This window comes from Mauremys reevesii, linkage group 6 (assembly GCF_016161935.1).
Source record: "Mauremys reevesii isolate NIE-2019 linkage group 6, ASM1616193v1, whole genome shotgun sequence".
NCBI lineage: Eukaryota > Metazoa > Chordata > Testudines > Geoemydidae > Mauremys > Mauremys reevesii.
Window position 1 is genome coordinate 29,903,844 of NC_052628.1, and position 19,759 is coordinate 29,923,602.

Genomic DNA, 19,759 nt, shown 5'->3' on the forward strand with positions numbered 1-19,759 from the left:
GCTGCCTGTCTCCATGCTCAGAGATCTAGGTGAAGAAGGATAGAGCGACAAGGCTATTAGCCTGAGACTTGGGAGAGACCTGGCTTCAAGTCCCTGCTCTCTCTGAGACTTCCTGTGTTATCGTGGGCAATTTTGTGTGTCAATTTTCCATCTAAAAAAATGGGGTGATAGCATTTCTCTACCTCACACGGGTGTTGTGAGGCACTTAGATACTACAGTAATGAGGAGGAGGGAGTTGTGTACATACCTTTAGATAAACAAGAAATTCAAAAAGAGGGAATCAGATCCATCACATAAGGCAATAAGAATGGCTTCAATGGAAATAGGACAAACATACAGAGTAGTTAAACTGCTACCACAGTTTATAGAAGAATTAATATCAGTGCCTATCTTTTACTATCCATACAGGAAAGCCCTCCTTCTACCCCACAGCCTACCCACATTCAAAATTGTCTCTGTATAATTTATGGCGCATTATGTCTACATAAATTGTTTACAGCAACATACATTAAAACAGATTTTTTATTTAAAATTAGATTTCATTCTGATTTCACAGTGCAATGCAGACTTTAGAGAATATTTTCCTTATGGACTATATTTAAGGTTAATTCCAATGGGAACTCAGCCAGCCAGACACCACATGACACTCAGCCAGCCAGACACCACCTTCCCATCCCTCCATCATTGTGAGAAAAATACTCTCAACCATCCACACCCAGGACCGGCTCTAGGCACCAGCAAACCAAGCACGTGCTTGGGGTGGCACAATTTCAGGGGCCCTTTTTTTTTTTTTTTGCTTCGGCAGCTGCGCTCTCTGAATTTATGTATTTATTTATTTATTTATTGCATGGGACGGCAAAAAACCTAGAGCCAGCCCTGTCCACACCACCTGCCAAACATGTGTCTTTTGCCTGGAGGGCCACCAATATGTGCTATTTCAGACCATGTTCCAAAGTCTTAGAGCCCTGACAGAGAATGGCCAACCAGCCACCATTTAAAACAATATCACTTCTTAACGTTTATATTTGGTTCTCAGCTTAGTTTACTGAATTTGCAGGCACTCTTACAGAACATTTGGAAGGGATTCAGTGGTAAATGTCATTCATTTCTCTAGAAAAAGGGGTGTTCTTTGTAGTGCCACTAAGAGGTGATAGGCAGCAGCAGTACCTCAATTAGTAAACTTTGCAACCAGTGCAGTAGATGTGCCACTTTCCTCCTCTTGTAGAAAGGCTTCAAAGCAGGACTAGGGACTACAGAGAAGAAGAGATGAGATGTTGTAACATACACAATGTTATTAACTATGAATACTTCCCTTCTGAGCCACAGTAGTGAGTCAGAGGGATTTGTTAAAAATGTGCAAAACACATTTTCAGAGACTTTATTTCAAAGCAGAAAAGTCTCAGCCAACCATCTTATTTTAGATTTTAAAGGTGGCTCTTTGATTGGTACCCTGCTACCACTTTACATATGCAGAATAAATAGAGTATGGATCTTAATTTATCTGATCAATGTGTGCAGACCAGCTTAATGGCCACCATTTTTGGAATGAGGTTAGTTTCTCCTTTGGGCAGAGATAGCAGGGGGCAGATTTCAAACATTTGACTGTCTTAAGTGTGGAAAGGATTTTTAGTCCATCTCCATGGTCTAATTCAAATTAATCTGCCATCTAAATACAATACAATGGTAACTATCTTTCACAAAGTAAAGTGTGTTTACTACATTTATCTTGTCCATCACTTGGATTCATGACAGTTTTTAAAACAGTATCCTGCCTCTGATCACCTGATAACATGCAAAGAGCCCTACAATGATTTTAGAGGTAGGTCATACTCATAGACTCATAGACTTTAAGGTCAGAAGGGACCATTATGATCATCTAGTCTGACCTCCTGCACAACGCAGGCCACAGAATCTCACCCATCCACTTCTATAACAAACCCCTAGCCTATGTCTGAGTTATTGAAGTCCCCAAATTGCGGTTTGAAGACCTCAAGCTGCAGAGAATCCTCCAGCAAGTGACCCGTGCCCCATGCTGCAGAGGAAGGCAAAAAACCTCCAGGGCCTCTGCCAATCTGCCCTGGAGGAAAATTCCTTCCCAACCCCAAATATGGCGATCAGTTAAACCCTGAGCATGTGGGCAAGACTCACCAGCCAGCACCCAGGAAAGAATGAGTAAATTGTAGCTGAAATGATATTCCCATGGCTCTTTCTCAAACCAGCCTTACTTTGGGCTTCTAAATAACCTTCCTTTTGCTCAAAGTTTGCAAACTGGTTGATCCCAGCTCTCCTTAAATTCCTTTTTTTGATGTTCGCATTTGTGGCTCACACAGACAAGTGGAGCACCGGAAGCCATCTAAGTGAAGCAGGTAAAGTGGTGCTGGCAGGTTTCTTCTTCCCTAGGCAACCTGCTGTGTGTGTGTCCCTTCACAGCCTCTGGCTTCCAACTTAATAGGTCACTTAACAGCATCTCAGTTTTAGGACACAGCCATGCTTTTTAAATAAAATGAGTCTAAACTATTTATTGTAGCTTATGTTACTTCTTATTTCCTCTGTTCTTCTAATGACACCAGCCTCATGACCCTATTTGTCCTCTTCTCCAATAGCCAAATCTGTATTATCTTCCACAGCACTGCCTGCACATGTTAGATAGTGTGCTAAGTTAATGTTTTGTGTGCGGAGTTGTGGGAAGCAAAGACCCATTTTGTTGCTAGGAGCCACCATGGAGCAGTTGCATGAGGACCAGTGGAAGGGAGATTTAAGGTTTGCCAGCTGGAGGTAGGTTTTTCCAGCACAACGCTCAAGGTGCCAGGGAAGGACTCTAAATTGATTTATTCATGACTTTACTTGTAATTAGAAAGTAAGTGTTCATTAAACAAGTTCAGAGTGGATCTGTGGAGGCTGGGTTTTCCTTCAGTGACCTTCAAAGAGCACCTACCATATTCGTCAGTGAACACACTCCTTCTGGGGGCAGGGCCTTTGGAATAAGGAAGCTGAACATGGAGTGGCACAAGGTAAAATTTCCAAGTGTGACACTTGGTGGTGGCAGCACTTACTCAAACTTGGGGCATAGGAAAACTGGGGTTGTGACAATGTGGCACAGCCTTCCTGAGATGATCTGCAAAGCCATTATTCTCTTCTGCTTCAAATCCTTCCTTAGAGATTCACTACTGTCATTATGCCTCCATGAAATTAGCCAACAAAGTCCATTTTTATTTTGAATAAAAATAACAAACCCTGTTAATAACTTCACCAGGCTGGACAGAAGGACACTGGAAATAACCTTGACTCTTACAAAGAATACCATAGGCTCTTTAATGACTAGGTTAGAAGCAATCAGGGCTAAAACAAGGTGAAATGACTTTTGTTACTGTTTTAGAAATTTCCCTGAGCTCACAAACTAATACAAAACGGCATCAATTTTATGAAGCTTCAAAAATATTCAACAAAATGCTGTTATGTGACATATTCTTCATTACATGGCTTTGATCCAAACACTGATGTGAGTTTTCTCACAGTTGCTTCACTGTGAATAATTTTCATTTCCCCAGAATTTGAAGGGTGTGAAAACCATGTGGAATCAATTGACAAAAAAAGTCACTCTAAGTTCAAAAAAAAAAGTTCCACCAGTGTTGCCCAGCTCTAGTCCAAACCTTTGTTTTACATCCTTGTGAAAGAGAGCACCTCCAGCAGCACAGTGCTATGGAATCAGCAGCACCACTTTCTGTAACACTAGGAGAGAGCCTTGCATAGCTTGCAGCCCAATTTTCTTAACTTGTGAGATGTGATGGGATCACAGTGTTATGGAGTGCATGGGAAATAAAAATGGAAAGGATCTGACCATTTTATTTCTCAATGCATCTATGAAGAATTGTTCCCTGTAGTAAAGTCTATAATGATGTAATGCAGTTCAGTCTGCCCTTGCAATTTTTAAATAAAAAGCAACCATAAGATCAAAAAAATGTATTGCACCTGTTTTGGTAAGTGACGACTTTTACCAGCCACCGAAGTGCAGAGGTACTGAATCTCTAGAAGTGTTGAAGCACTCCATTTTTGCAGCACTCAATGTTGTTCTCTCTCCTAAATTGCTGGTAATCAGCTTCTTTGAGGTTTGTAGGTGGGAACAAACAGAAAATTTCTTGCCAATAACAGATGGTAGTGAGTGGAAATATGGAACGTAATTTACTGATTCATTTGTTCATTAGTTACAGTTTCGAAAGACAGAATTATTTTTGTGAGTGATATATATCCCCGGGGTATCCAATTTTTCAACTGAATAGAGTTTTTTCTCCACGGAAATTCTTTTGGGCCCCGTGGAAAAATGAGCTAAAATACACAAGAAAAAGCATGACTTTCTAGCCCGTGCAACATGCCTTTTAAGATCAATTGTGGGAATACTTGTCCTCTAATTCTCTACTTAATATGCACACATTACATTCTTTTTTTTTCTATATCATATGAAAGACTAGCAACACTGCTCATGGTGTATGCTGGTAAAGTCTGCAGGAAATGGTTAGTTCACCATCAACATGCAGCAATACTGTTCATAACTGTTTTGCATAAACAATATGCACCTCAGTCTCTGAAGCAGTGAAATTAAGCTTTATTCATATGACTTCAGTGTATCATGAATAAAAGATACATTCTGTAACCCTGCCTAGTAACTTAAAAAAGAGAAGCTTTAGTACTGTATGGTTGCCAAAAATAGCTGATCCCCCAACTGCCTCAAGTAATCTAGAGTAGAGCTGTGTGAAACTTGCCAGCTTGAAATGGATCAATCTGTCTGTCATTCAGTTTCTATAACAGCCCCTGTAGTATCTGAGCATCTCCCAAAGTTACAAACCAATGAATAGATAATTGTCATCACTCCATTGACTTGAATGGAGTGATGACAAATTATATAAATTATGGATCTGTCCCCAAATCCACAAATATACTATGACCTAATTTTCCTCCCCTCTTCTCCTGGTATGGGCAATTTTGGAGGAGTTTTTATTTCCTCTTTTCTCTTGTCTTCATTCTACTGTTCTTCATTTTCTTTCACTTCCTTCTTGCCTTCACCTCATTTTGCCCCTCATTCATCCCTCTCTCAACCTTTCCTGTTGCACTTATGGGAAAGCAACGTCAAAAAGGAGAGATTCTGAGGACCATGAGATTAGTGGTTATTCTAATTCTTCCAGTAGTAAATGCCAAAGCCTTGGCCCTATTATTGAGAGAGCCTTGTTTCCTGCTGCCACAAATTTTACCACCAGGTGGACACGTTTCTAGTTCTCGATGAGTGAAGCTGCTAATGGAGATTGTCATCCTTTGGGCCAATTCCATGGGGAGCCTTGAAAATTAGGACTGTGACTTCTAAATAGCATATGGCTCATTATTCTGTAGTGAGTGGAACCCTGGAAGAGCAACACAATAAAACGATTCCAAGGAAAAGTTATCAACTGAATAACAGGTAGGGGGGGGTCAGGCCCTATTGGTGACGGCTCAGGAAGTCACATGAAGTGAGTTAAGTCAGAAAGTAAGGCAGACCAGACTGACAATAAAATAGAGATGGGTCAAGGTGATCAGATAAGTCTATGTGCCCAAAGATGCTGGAGTACTTTTTCTATCTGCGGCATACCACTCATCACATGCAATGATGAAGGGCCCTTAAATATGTTTGTTTAGAGACATAATCTCATGAATTTGGAATTGTCTTCAGCCAGTCAAATCACAACTTTCATATAAGACATATGATAAACACCAAATTCTAAATATGAAAAATTGCCATATATGCATGAAGAGATAAAGTGATCCTAGTGAGTTATTCCAAGCATGTTTGGCATGTTAAATACATACATTTAGCTTGTGTGCCTTCAAACACCACACTACTAATAAAAGAGCTTATTCTGGATTATTGCTTTGGGAAATATCGCGTATGCAGCCAAAGCATGACATCTCAAATCATGTTTTTATTTAATTTTTAAGGAAACAGATGATTTTCCTATCTTGACATGTTTATCATTTTGAATCTGAGCCAACTATCTCTGTGAGAATTCACTCTGTAGCTCCTAAAACTGGTAGAGTATCAAGTCTTATTAAAAGTATGCCAAGCTTACATTTGCAGCTCTATGATGAAAAGAAAAAAAAATAAAGATAATGGTTTTCTTTTGATCAGCCATTTCATATTATGCTTAGTCAGCCAGATGCTCAAAGGTTAAAAATGATGTTTTTTAGCTTTTACAGATAATTTGTGTTGTCTGTTTATGCAGACGTAAATAAAAAAGCTCAAAATGGTCTGTTTTTCAGATATTTATCGAAGTATCATTTCTCTGCAGAGTCCAAAGTGGAAAAGTCAGTGATGGACCTATCCTCTATGAACGTATTTATTTATTTTTGAACCCAGTTATACTTTTGGCCTTCACAACATACCCAGGCAATGAGTTCCACAGATTGGCTGTGTATTGTGAAAAGTACTTCCTTATGTTTGTTTTAAACCTGCTGCCTATTAATTTCATTGGCTGACCCCTGCTTCTTGTGTTCTATGAAGCCAGTAAATAAAACATCCTTATTCATTTTTTCTGTACCATTCATGATTTTATAGTCCTCTATCATATCCCCCCTTAGTTATCTCTTTTCTAAGCTGAACAGTCCCAGTCTTTCCTCATATGGAAGCTGTTCTGTACCCTTAATAATTTTTGTTGTCCTCCTCTGTACTTTTTCTAACCCTAATGTTTCTTTTTTGAAATGGGACGACCAAAACTGCACATAGTATTCAAGGTGTGGGCGTTCCCTGGATTTAATACAGTGGCATTATGATATTTTCTGTTTTATTATCTATCCCTTTTCTAATGGTTCCTAACATTCTGTTTAGCTTTTTTTATTGTTTCTGAACATTGAGCAGATGTTTTCAGAGAACTATCCACAATGACTCCAAGATCTCTTTCTTGAGTGGTAACAGCTAATTCAGACTTTATCATTTTATATGTATAGTTGGGATTATGTTTTCCAATGTGCATTACTTAGCACTGATCAACACAGAATTTCATCTGCCATTTTGTTGCCCAGTTACCCAGCTTTGGGAGATCCCTTTGTAACACTTCACAGTCAGTTTTGGACTTAACTATCTTGAGTAATTTTGTATCATTTGCAAACTTTGCCACCTAACTGATTACTCTCTTCTCCAGATCATTTATGAATATATTGAACATCACTGGTCCCAGTACAGATCCTTGGGGGACCCCACTATTTATCTCTCTCCATTGTGAAAATTGACTGTTTATTCCTACCCTTTGTTTCCTATCTTTTAACCAGTTACTGATCCATGAAAGGACCTTACTCTTGTGCCATGACTCAATACTTTGCTTAAGAGCCTTTGGTAAAGAATCTTGCCAAAGGCTTTCTGAAAGTCAAAGTACACTATATCAGCTGGATCACCCTTCTCCACATGTTTGTTGACCTCTTAAAGAATTCTAACAGATTGGTGAGGTATGATTTCCTTTTAGAAAAGCCCTGTTGGCTCTTCCCCAACAAATCACGTTCATCTGTGTATCTGATCATTTGGTTCTTTGCTATAGTTTCAAACAATTTGCCTAGTACTGAATTTATGCATACTGGCCTGCCAGGATTACCTCTAGAGCCTTTTGAAAAAAATTGGTATCACATTAGCTATTCTTCAGTCATCTGGTACAGAGGCTGATTTAAGTGATAGCCTACATAACACAGTTAGTAGTTCTGCAATTTCTTCTTTGCGTTCCTTCAGAACTCTTGGGTGAATACCATCTGGTCCTGGTGACTTATTATTATTGTTTAATTTATCAATTTGTTCCAAAACCTCCTCCATTAACACCTCAATCTGGGATAGTTCTTCAGATTTGTCACCTAAAAGGAATGGCTCATGTGTGGGAATCTCCTTTACATCATCTGCAGTGAAGATTGATTCAACAAATTCATTTTTGCTTCTCTGCAATGGCCTTGTGTTCCTTGAATGCACCTTTAGCACATCAGTTGTGCAGTAGTCTCCCTTGTAGTTTGGCAGGCTTCCTGCTTCTGATGCAGTTAAAAAATTGTTGTTAGTTTTTGTGTATTTTCGTAGGTGCTCTTCAAATTCTTTCTTGGCCTGCCTAATAATAGTCTACATTTGACTTGCCAGAGTTTATGTTCCTTTCTATTTTCCTCAGTAGAATTTGATTTACAGTTTTGAAAGGATGTTTTTTGTCTCAAACCTCCTCTTTTACTATGTTCTTTAACTATGGTGATATGATGGGTGTTTTGGTCCTATTATTATTATTATTTGGGGTATACATACAGTTTTGAGCCTCTTTTATGGTGTTTCTAAAAAGTTTCCACAAAGCTTGCAGGCATTTCGTTCTTTTGACAGTTCCTTTTAATTTCTGTTTAACTAGCCTTCTACTTTTTGTAAAGTTCCTCTATTATATTTGGACCCAGCAGAGAAGGAGAGTGACACAGAGGGAGCTGACAGAAATACAGTTGTGCTTGTTTTATTGTTCTTGCAGTAAGACAAACTAACACAAATGTGAGGCTTTGCATAGGAGAGGGGAGAATGCTCAAACATTTAAAAGGGACAGGACATCACATTCCTGCACCATACTTTAAAAAACATTCCAAACACCTATATATTATCAGTTTACCTAGCTAACAATAAACGCTATATAGCCTGACTAAAATAGGTGAGTGGACTGCCAGAGAATCTTAAATTGCAAGGAATTGTTCTGCCCTGGAATAGAAACTCAGTTACTAAACAATGTAAAAGTTCAGACACACAACTAGTTTTCGCACTCTGTTGGGATAACATGATGATGGCAGTGGGCAGTTTTCTCAATAACAGGACCAGTTGGTGGTAAGGAATCAACTGGATGTGGTACCAAAGTTTCTCCCAACAAGTTGTTGAAATTAGGAGTTGTAACAAGAGATTTGATCAGAGGAATAGAAAGTCCTACTGGAACATCCCTGGGCTCCCGTATTTTTTGAGGCTACAACTGGTCCATATGTTGTTTCCATAAAATACTGTTGGATAGTTTTACCATGAATGAAAGAGGTTATGTGCATTTTACAAGTTCTTCACATACCATTTCACTCCAGAACCATAGTTGCAAGTCCACACTAAAACTCCTACATAAAGAAAACAGTAAGTCTCATGTCAATTTGCATAGTGTGGGATTTGGCCACATGTGAAGCAATATCAGGATATAGCAGTCCCAACACGTATGCAAAGATCACTTCAAGAAAAGAGATGCAGGTAACTGTTGAGTAGTAGCATGTGGTGTGTTCCTGGAAACAAGCAAGAAATCGTCCAGTTTCTGCTGATGACCCAAAAGAGACTTGTTAGCTTTTCAGGAATGCTTAAGTGTTTATAAAAAGTATTCTGGTAGCCCATTTGTAGCAGGATGGTGTGGAACAGAGCAAAAGTGCTGAATTCCATTTGAAGCTAGGAACCGCTGAAATTCTTCAAAGCAGAATCGAGGTCCAGTGTTACTCACCAATTGTAATGGTAAACAAGGTACAAAGATGTCCAATTGTCTTGGTAGCTGTAATTGAATTAATTCTGAAAACTTTTGGCCATTTCAAGTGGGTGTCAACTATGACCAAAAACATAGAACCTTCTAAAGGTCCAGCAAAGCTCATATGAATAGGTGTCCAGGGAGTCTCAGGCCACAACAGAGGGTACATCCATATCGGCGGGTAGTGATCGATTTATTGGGGATTGATATATCGCGAACTCCACCAGAGCGAGCGGTGGTAGTGGAGTCGACGGGGGAGCCTCAGCCACCGATCCCACGCCGTGAGAACGGGAGGTAAGTCGGAATAAGATACATTGACTTCAGCTACAGTATTCCCGTAGCTGATGTTGAGTGTCTTACATTAAACCTCCCCCAGTGTAGACCAGGCCTAAGGGTGTAGGCAAGCTAACATACAGTACAGCACAGTACAGCACAGCTCATTGACTTCCTTTCACTATCTTTGTCAATCCCTGGCTACTAGACATGACTCTGGGCTATGGCCTTCAACTGTAAAATGCCAAAATGTCCTTTGCAAAGAGCTTCCAAAACCTGAGATTGAAGTGATTTTTGAATGATCACTTGCATTCACAATAAGATGCAACCATAATTCACAGATAAGTCACACTGATGTGACACAAATTGTGTAAATGGGATTCTTTTGATCCAACTCTGTACCTTGTAGTACCATTTCCCTTCACAGGAGAAAACACATCATCCTTAGCCATTTCTTTACTGATGTCCATGCCAATTATTGGGAACTATCCATCAAATTGAGATAAAACAGTTCATCTGAAATTTCTTTGGGTTGACAGGAGATTGGGCATGGCAGGAATGACAGCCCATCAGCATTGTGTGCTGAGTCCCTTTATGGAATAGAATAGTATTTGAATGAGCTGAGATTAACAATGCCCATCATTGCATTCAAGCAGCAGTTAATATGAAATTCCATATTTTGGTCCAAAAATCAAAAGTAATGGGTGATGATCCAGCAACAGAGTAAAATGTCTACCATACAGGTAGGTATGGAACTTCTGAATTCTGAAGATAATGCTGAGAGCCTCTCACTCTATTTGCTCATTGTTCTCAGGAGTAGACAGTGTTTGTGAAGTGAAGGCAATTAGTTTCTTCATGCCATTAGGAAAATGTGGGAAAGAACCGCACTGATTCCATATAGTGAAGCATCACAAGCAAATATTAATGTTATCAAGGCATCAAAGTGCATAAGAACGTCGGCTGATGTCCAGTTTCTTTGCTTCCTTAAATGCAGAATCACACTCATTAGTCCATTTCCACTTTTTCTTCACTTGTAACAGTTCATGTAAAGGTACCAATACTGTCACCAGATTAGGCAGAAATTTACTGTTGTAGTTAAGCAGTCCTAAGAATTAATGTAACTGTGATATATTCTCTGGGGGTGGCACTTCAAGAATGACCTGCTCTTTCCTCTAGTGATTTCCTTAAGTCCATGGCATCAATTACATGTTTAAGGTATTCAAATGAAGGTTTGAAAAACTCATATTTGTCTCAACATATGTTGCCCATGGTCTTTCAAACATTGTAAAACAGTGTCCACATTTCAAAGATAATCCTTCCCTGTAACAAGGATGTCATCCAAATAGCACTGAACTCTGTTCAGTCCCTTCAGAATCTCATTTATGGGTTTCTGGACCAGGGCAGGTGCCAATGTGATTCCAAGAGGCAACCTGTTACAAAATAAGCCTCTTTGTGTGTTGATTGTGAGAGATTTGGAAGATGCCAGATCAATCTACATTTGTAGGCATGCATTGAGAAAATCCAATTTACTGAAACACTGTCCACCGCTAAGAATAGCAAACAAATCTTCAATACAAGGTAGTGGATACTGGTCTGCACATAAAACCACATTCAGTGTTACTTTGAAATCTCCACAAATTCAGACTGAGCCATCCTTCTCCATCACTGATACTGTGAAAACCTGCTGATCACTATGTGAAACTGGTAACAAAACTCGGATGTTCACTAAATGGTCCAAATCAGCTTCTACCAGAGGCTTCAGAGCATAAGGCTCAAAGCTGAGTTTGCAATATTTTTGCTTGCTGTCAGACTTAAAAGGGAGCTTCACTGATATGTTGCTTACCTGTACAAGCTGTTTTTCAAAACCTTTGGAGTGTATGTCCAGTATTTCTTGAAGATTTTGAGGGCCTTCATGATCACCTTGATCTCGGTCCAATTCACCTTGAGTTTCTCAAGCCAAGATCTGCCAAATAAAGGTGGATACTTTCCTTCAGTCACATTAAAGGGCAAAACAACTAATTGTCTATCTAGCTGAACTTTCACCTGGTATAAATCTGGTATAAATCTTCAAAACTGTGGAGGTTTCTTCCAGAGAAATGTGGGACAAAGTCTGGTGATAGCTAAATGCAGAAATCAGTGACATAGAAACTCCAGTATCAAGCTCAATTCTTGTAGGTACGCCTTTGATCAACAGTATGATCTAGACGCCATTTCTGTCTCCAGCTTTCGATAACATGCGCAATGCTAGGTCTTAATCAATTTCACTAAAGCTCTTGTTTTTTTCCACGGTATGATTTCCCGACTTCTGTCCTTTCTTTGGTTTAGTATTCACAGGTGTCTTCTTGCGGGTACTGTTACTCTATGTTGCTGGCCATTGAACTGTGTCTCAGCAATGTGTCCTTTCTTCTGACACTTTCTGCAAGTAACCTGGCATGCCCAGCAATCCTTCTTAGCATGCACTGTTTGTGCACAACAGTCACATGGAAATTCCTTACATTCCTCTGGTCCTCTGTCCTGCTGATTCATGAGATTAACTTTTTGGTTACATTAATTCCAGAGAATCATTCTCTGTGGCTTCCATTGCAACAGCCACTTCCATAGCATCTGAATGTAAGCATGATACAGTCTATAACTTCTTTTAGACCGGCCATTATGTAATCCAGAGACTAATTTGTCATGCAGGGCATCACTTAATGTTTGTCTATGCTCTGACAACTTCGTTAGAGCCACAAACTGCTACTGACTCTCCATTTCCATGCTGTTATTGATTAAACTGATATCATTCTGCTATCATCGGGATAGGAGAAAACTGTTTCTTCATTGCTGCAGTAATTGCAGTGTACATGGCAATTCCAGCACAGCTGGACACAAAAGATAACACAACAGTCCACGTCTTTGGACCCATAGATAGATAACACAACAGTCCATATGCCTTTGGACCCATCACTGTTGGCAAGGTCAAAATTCATCGTCCATCTGGAATGGTGCTGCAGTGTACAAATTACTCAAAACATTCAATACACCACCCATGATTCACAGTTGTCATCGAATTCACCAATATTGCCCACAAAAAGTCCCATTTCACTGCTCTCTGGTTGGACTTCATGCCTCCTGGACATCTCATGCCACAAGAAAACTGTTTATGTTACTGCACGATCTGCAGTTGAACACCTTCTTCCGGCTGTGTACTCACAGTGCAAACTACAGAATTCTTCCTTTGGTTTTACTTGGGCTCCCTCTGCTGGCAATAAACACTCAGTACCGGCTAACCTGTTTCTCCGCCTCTGCACGAGGTCAGTCAAGATGGCTGCTTGCTTCCACTTCACTGCTCTGTATGAACAGTTCCAGCTGTAATCGCAGAACCCCTATCCATTGTTCTATCTTTATTTGTCTGCCTCCCAGGGGCGGCTCCAGGCCCCAGCACGCCAAGCCCGTGCTTGGGGTGGCAAGCTGCGGGTGGGGGCGCTCTGCCAGCGCCACGAGGGCGGCAGGCAGGCTGCCTCCAGCGGTTTGCCTGCGGAGAGTCCGCTGGTCCCGCGGCTTTGGAGGACCTCCCGCAGGCACGCCTGTGGGAGGTCTGCCGAAGCTGCGGGACCAGCGGACCCTCCGCAGGCAAACCGCCGGAGGCAGCCTACCTGCCGTGCTTGGGGCAGCAAAATCCCTAGAGCCGCCCTTGCTGCCTCCCCTTCTCTAGTTGGCTGGTTCATGCTGAGCCAGGACCAAAAACAGCAGTCTGTCACCCTGTGCCTCTAGGTGAACTTTGTCCCCTTTTACATAGTAGTATGAAAGTCAAAGCCATCCTGCTACCTGTGGGTAAGGTTGCCATGAACTCTGCTATTTCAGGAACAGAGAGTCAACTGTGACCAGACATCAGTACTAATGAGGAACAGAAGATCATCATGGTGGATTTCACAGTTCCCTTTGAGAACAGGATCCTGGCCTTCTGTGACACCCGAACTCAAAAGACAGAGAAATACGCCCCTCTGGCTGATGCCTTGAGAGCTAAGGGTTACCAGGTTCAGACACATGCGCTGATCATTGAAGCCCTGTGTGCATGTGAGCCCAGTAACGAGCAAGTGTTGTGGGAATGTGGAATTGGTCAGTGCTATGCTCGGCTGATGGGACAACTCATGGTGTCAGATGCCATCAAGGGACATCTATTTAGAACATATCCCCATACATCAGCAATACCAGCAGAGATGATCTGGAGTGCCATTGGGAAAGTAACTGAAATACTTCTCTCGTTGTATTTACTGAGGGACAACCTACCCCAAATTCTCAAGTACAGAGGGACAATCTACACTCATTGTTATATACCTGAATATTTGAATACTAATACTTCATCTGTATTGTTAAATGTATTAACCTTAATTTGGATTATGGCAGATTATATACTATATATGTGTTATGACTTTTAAACCAAACTTTGTACTTTGGGATAATTTAAGCATTATAAGCAGATATATAGATGCTCTCTTTCCTTAACCTGTGTATTAGATCATTTTAACATTAGCCTTAATAAAATTTTTAGTTGCTTCATTTCTCTTCTTATTGTTCAGGCAATGGGAGATCTGGAAATTCATGGGATATAAATCCTGTGTCACCAATGTTATATTTCAGACCCTGTCGAGAAGGAGATTGACATAGACACAGAGACAACTGATAGAAACCTAGCTGTCTGCTGTACTTGCTTCACTGTTTTTGCAGCAAAACTGAAGTGAAAATGAAATGAGGCTTTGCACTGGGGAAGGGAGAGTGCTCAAATATTTTAAGAGGTAGGCCATCAGATCCCCTTTTTTAATTTAAATGCAGCTATGGTGGGTTCCCTTTGTATTTCCCTCACCTACAAGGGTTTAAATTTCATTATATTAAGGTTGTTGTTACCAAATGGTTCAGCTATATCCACCTCTTGAACCAGACCCTGTGTACTATTTTGGACTAAATCAATTACCTCTCCCCTTGTGGGTTCCAGGACTAGCTGCTCCAAGACATGTCAAGACATTTTATCTCTGCATCCCACCCTGAGGTTATCTGTTCCCAGTCAATATGGAGGTAGTTGAAATCCCCCAATATTACTGAGTTTTCTATTTTTATAGTATCTCTAATCTTCCTGAGCAATTCACAATCACCAACCTGGTCAGGTAACCAGTAGTGTATCCCTACTGCTGTACTCTTATTATTCAAGCATGGAATTTCTATCCATAGAGATTCTCTAATACAGTTCTATTCATTTAAGATTTTTACTCTATTAGACTCTATTCTTTCTTTTGCATCTAGTGCCACTCCCCCACCCTCAGCACAATTTACTCTGCCATTCCTATATATTTTGTATCCTGATATTACCATTTCCCACTGATTATCCTCATTCCACCAAGTTTCTGTGATGCCTATTATGTATGTCCTTATTTAATATCAGGCACTCAAGTTCACCTATCTTAGTATTTAGATTTCTTTCATTTTTGTACAAGCCCTTATAAAATTTGTCAATATTTAGTTTTCTGCCTTCATGTGATGTAATTGAATAGGACTCTTTTTCACTGGACTGTTATGCTTCAGTTCCTACCTGAACCTTATCAACTTGGACCCACTGTCCCAGACAATCTCCCCATACAATACCCCTTAACAGTGCCACATTCCCAGTAGCTACTAGGGGAACCCAGGTCTGCCCTCTACACTGGATTCAAGCCCAGGGACCCTACATAGAGCAGTTATGGTCTGCACAGTCCTATCGCTAACTGCTGTGTCTGTGGGCTACTTCCTACCTTAACTTCTCTCACTCTGAGAGTGACTGCAGTTTCTCTCTTTGCAGCCCCCTTCTTCGCTCAGCTACTAGTTCCTGTCCAGCAGAGCCTCATCTCTAATTAGTCCTCACTGCACCCTGGCTCCTACTCCAGGTGCAGCCTACGTAGCTAATTGGCCCCTGTAGCCACCTTAAACCCTTCAGGCCTTGTATGGGGTGGCCACCGCATCACAGCTCCTCCTTTCTCCAAAGGTTCCCCAGTTCCTAATAAAGCTAAATCCCTTCTCCAAACACCATTATCTTACCCATGCATTGAGACCCTGCAGTTCTGCTGTCTAACTGGTCCTGCACATGGAACTGGAAGCATTTCAGAGAATCCTACTGTGGAAGTGCTGGACTTTAATCTCTTTCCTAGCCATTTAAATTTGGCCTCCAGTGCCACTCTTTCAGGCAAAGAATATATATTCCAATATTTGTGAAGGATGTTGTGCACATATTTATTGTCCTTTGTGTTATTAATAAAATAACATCATAAAAAATTCACTAAGAATGGCTTAGGGAAAGGATCCCAAAATAAAATAGTATAATATTCAGGGTTTGGACATTCTTCTGAATTGTGATGCAAAACTCTGTGTCTAAAAATAAAATCTAATTTAAAAACATATGAAAGGCAATTTTTAGTATCCACCAAAAGATGAAAAAGCATCTCTGAATTCTACTTTATCTCATCTACTGTAATTTTTTTTTCAAAAGTATTTTCAGCAGTCTAATTGGGACTGCATTGAAGATCAAAATATTGATCATAACTTCTTAAAAAGGAGTCACATTATGTTACCAGGGCCGCTTGGGGCCTTCTTCTGAACTATAAATACACTGTGACCTTATTATTCATTGATAGCTAGATATTCTCAGGTTACAATCCTTGACCACATGGCACTTTGTCAGACTAAGTAATGAAGGAACCCCTAATCTTTACTTAATTGAATGACACTGAATAGAGTTTATCTAAGGTTACCTAATCTTAGCCACTGGAACAACTTGCATAATATCTAAGGTAATATTTAACCTCTTAATAGCCATATTGACATTTGGAAGCCTTATTGATTCATCTAAAATCCCATGTGTTATTTTTCTATGTGGTATGGCAATACTGTTGACTTGAAAGAATGTTTAATTACCTGTTTTAATACACCTTTTAATACAGTCATATACTCTTCTCAGACGCAGTGTATATATCTCTTAGAAGTATTCTACTGTGACACAGAGATGCCTTTATCTGAAAAATTCTGCTCAGATTGCACAGGAAAAGAACCTGGCTCATTAAAATGTATTTTATCATCTGTATGTAAATACTGCATTTTCAAGACTTGAAAATATAGAGAATTATTCTGAACTGTCAGTAGGGGAATGACTGGATGACTTAATTAGTCTTTTCCATGTCTAATTTCTATGATTTCATGAATGCAGAAGAAAATACAATTTTTTTCTCTCTCTTTTCTCTTTCTACCATATTACACTTTTCAGTCAAGCACATAAGACATTCATAATTATGGCATATTAAGAAAACATGCGTAAATCAAGACCTTACAGTAAATAAGTAAAGAGAGAGATAACCAAATTCTACCACCCTTCTTTTGTCCCAAAGGCTATATTCTGTCCCAATTAAAATCCTATGCAACCAAATAGTCTTCATTGGAATTTCATGGGGTGCAAACCAGTGCAAAATTTGATCCTTTATCTCTTTACCTGGCCTGTGGTCCTAGTCCAATTAAGCACCAAAGCACATGTTGAACTTTAAGCATGTAAGTAATTCCATTGATTTAAATGGGACTACTTACATGCTTAAAATTAAACACTGCTTAAGTACTTGCCTTGGCTGAGGGCTATTGCCTATGAAATGCATGGTCTCTGGCTTGACTCTGCATTCTTCCGCTTACGTGGCATCTCCATTAATGGAAGTTTGCCACCATGGTAGCTCATTTTGTACTATCCTTTGCTAATCTCTTTGTGGGTGAATAGACCTTTTGATCCACCCAGGATACTACATTTCCATCCAAGATCTTTTGTCTGCCTTGTATTCTTCTGCCACCAACTTTTCTTGCCCATAAACATGGGTTGCTCACTGAATCTCTTAAAATGTATCCTGCAAAGTGAATCTCTCTTTTCATAAGATCTCTAAATAGCGTTTGCAGAGTTCCAATAATCTCTAAAACTGTTTCGTTGGTTACGCACTCTATCCACGATATTTTCAGAACTCTTCCATAACAATAATTCAAAAGATAGTAGTTTATTTACTAGCAATTGTTTGGTGTCCATGTTTCACAGACATAATGTAACATAAACCAAATGTAAAGTTTTAAGAATCAGAATTCAGTCTTCAGATTCATGTCCCTTCTCATCAGAGGCTTATTCTTTCCGAATGTCTCTTTCACTCTTGCTAATCTGGTGCTGATTTCAGGCTCTGATCTTCCATCTTCTGTAATGATGCTTCCTAAATAGCAATAAATTTTCATTTGCCTTACAGCTGTGCCATTCTCTGGAATCACATGGTTTCCCATGTTCCCTTCATACCTCCATAGTTGTTGCCTTGTCCACATTCAACTCTACACCATATTCTTTGCCATATTCATATAAACTCCACTAACTTCTTCTGAATCAGCCAACAGCACTGTGTCACTGGTATAGCAAGTGTTATTCACCCATTTTTCATTCCTCTTAATATCTTCTGTTTCTTCAGTTACTTTAATCAAACACTTGATTATAATGGGAGATGAAAATCTAATAGAAATCAAGAGAGGAGTGAGACAATATTGTATAATGTCACCAACTTTATTCAACTTTATTCAACATTAATAGCAAGTATTTGATTAAACTAAAGAAACAGGATAGGAGATTGAAAAAATGATGGATCTGTCCAAAGTTAAATTTACCAGCTAGCATAGACGTACTCACACTTGCTGTCATTGAGCTAATGCACTCAAAACAGTAGTATAGCTGCAGTAGCATGGGCAGCCGTGAGCAGTGGCACAAGCAGTGGCCTTGAGTACAAACCCAGCTGGACCCTGTGGTAACATACTCATGGAGGCTAGCCTGTGCATCTCCTTACCACTACTCATGCTAATGAAGTTACACTATTCTTTTTAGAGTGCTAGCTGAATGAGAGCTAGTGTGAGTATGTCTACTCGACTTGGGAATCACACTCCCAGTTCCAAGTGTAGGCATAGCCACAGATTATTTGCAGGGAAGATGTGGTTAATAGCAAGAAGCCACAGAATGCCTCGAGTAGCATTCCATAGCCTCTATCCAAGGGGAAATTAGCCTTGAAGTTGTGACCAACTTTTGTGGCTGTGTGGCCTCAGGAAGCTGTTATCACTGACTATTTGTATGATATACTGTGGCCAAATTTTTTCAACACATTGTGTAAAGTTGGATGCTCCAGTCCATGCTTGCACTTCAGAAGATCAGCCTGCTAAAAGCAGAATTGGGGGCTTAACTTTAAACATCAGCATTAGAGAACTTTGGCCAGCTGTCTATATTTGAATGAATCCATTTTTCCATATACAAATAATTACAGTGCAAAGTAAGGTCTATGGGAATTATATAACTCGCATTACATAATTATAACAAAACTAGAAGTTTCTGAACTATCACTCACACAAACTCTTCAAATATTGATCCTCTCCACTCAGATCGTGATGATAGTTATTTCACTGCTTTAACATCTTTCTCTGCTGTCAAAATAAAGAACAGAGTCTGTCTCCGGTTTGTTTTACTAAAACAGAAAAGCTGACAGCCTCAGAACTCCAGTCTGCTTAAAACCTTTTTATGTGCCTATACTCTTCTCAGCAAGCACAGTTCTTATTTTTAATTTTCTCACTTTCACATTTCTTTGCTAGCTTCTGAGACAGACTTTGTGGTGCACATTAATATTACATTTCATCTTTGACAGGCCACTGCAGAATTCCTTGCATTTCATGTGACTAGGCTTTAATTTGCGAACAGCTTCTTGCCATCAAAAATGCTTCTAATTCTTCTCTCAAACAATATAAAATCAACCCAGTTACCATGGAAGTGCAAGTTGTGTGTGTGTGTGTGTGTGTGTGTGTGTATATCTTCAGTAGAAGAATTAAAAAGGAAAACAAAAGGAAACTGAATTAGCTGACAGATGTTAATCAGCTGAAAACTTGAGGCTCAAATTGGGGTCAAAAAACGTGAGTAATACAGCTTTGTGAGTCTTCCTGCTGTTTTGGTT

General features: G+C 39.8%; 2 long non-coding RNA genes across 2 annotated transcripts; both read right to left on the reverse strand.

Moving 5' to 3' along the window:
- LOC120408315 lies at nt 1-15,572 on the reverse strand. Its single transcript, XR_005600605.1, has 3 exons — nt 15,530-15,572; nt 1,168-1,250; nt 1-25 (listed from the first exon to the last, which is right to left on the reverse strand). It is a non-coding gene; the product is annotated as an uncharacterized LOC120408315 (long non-coding RNA).
- A 2,287-nt stretch (nt 15,573-17,859) lies between these two features.
- On the reverse strand, nt 17,860-19,238 carry LOC120408314. Its single transcript, XR_005600604.1, has 3 exons — nt 19,163-19,238; nt 18,079-18,285; nt 17,860-17,998 (listed from the first exon to the last, which is right to left on the reverse strand). It is a non-coding gene; the product is annotated as an uncharacterized LOC120408314 (long non-coding RNA).
- Between the last annotated feature and the right edge of the window lie 521 nt (nt 19,239-19,759).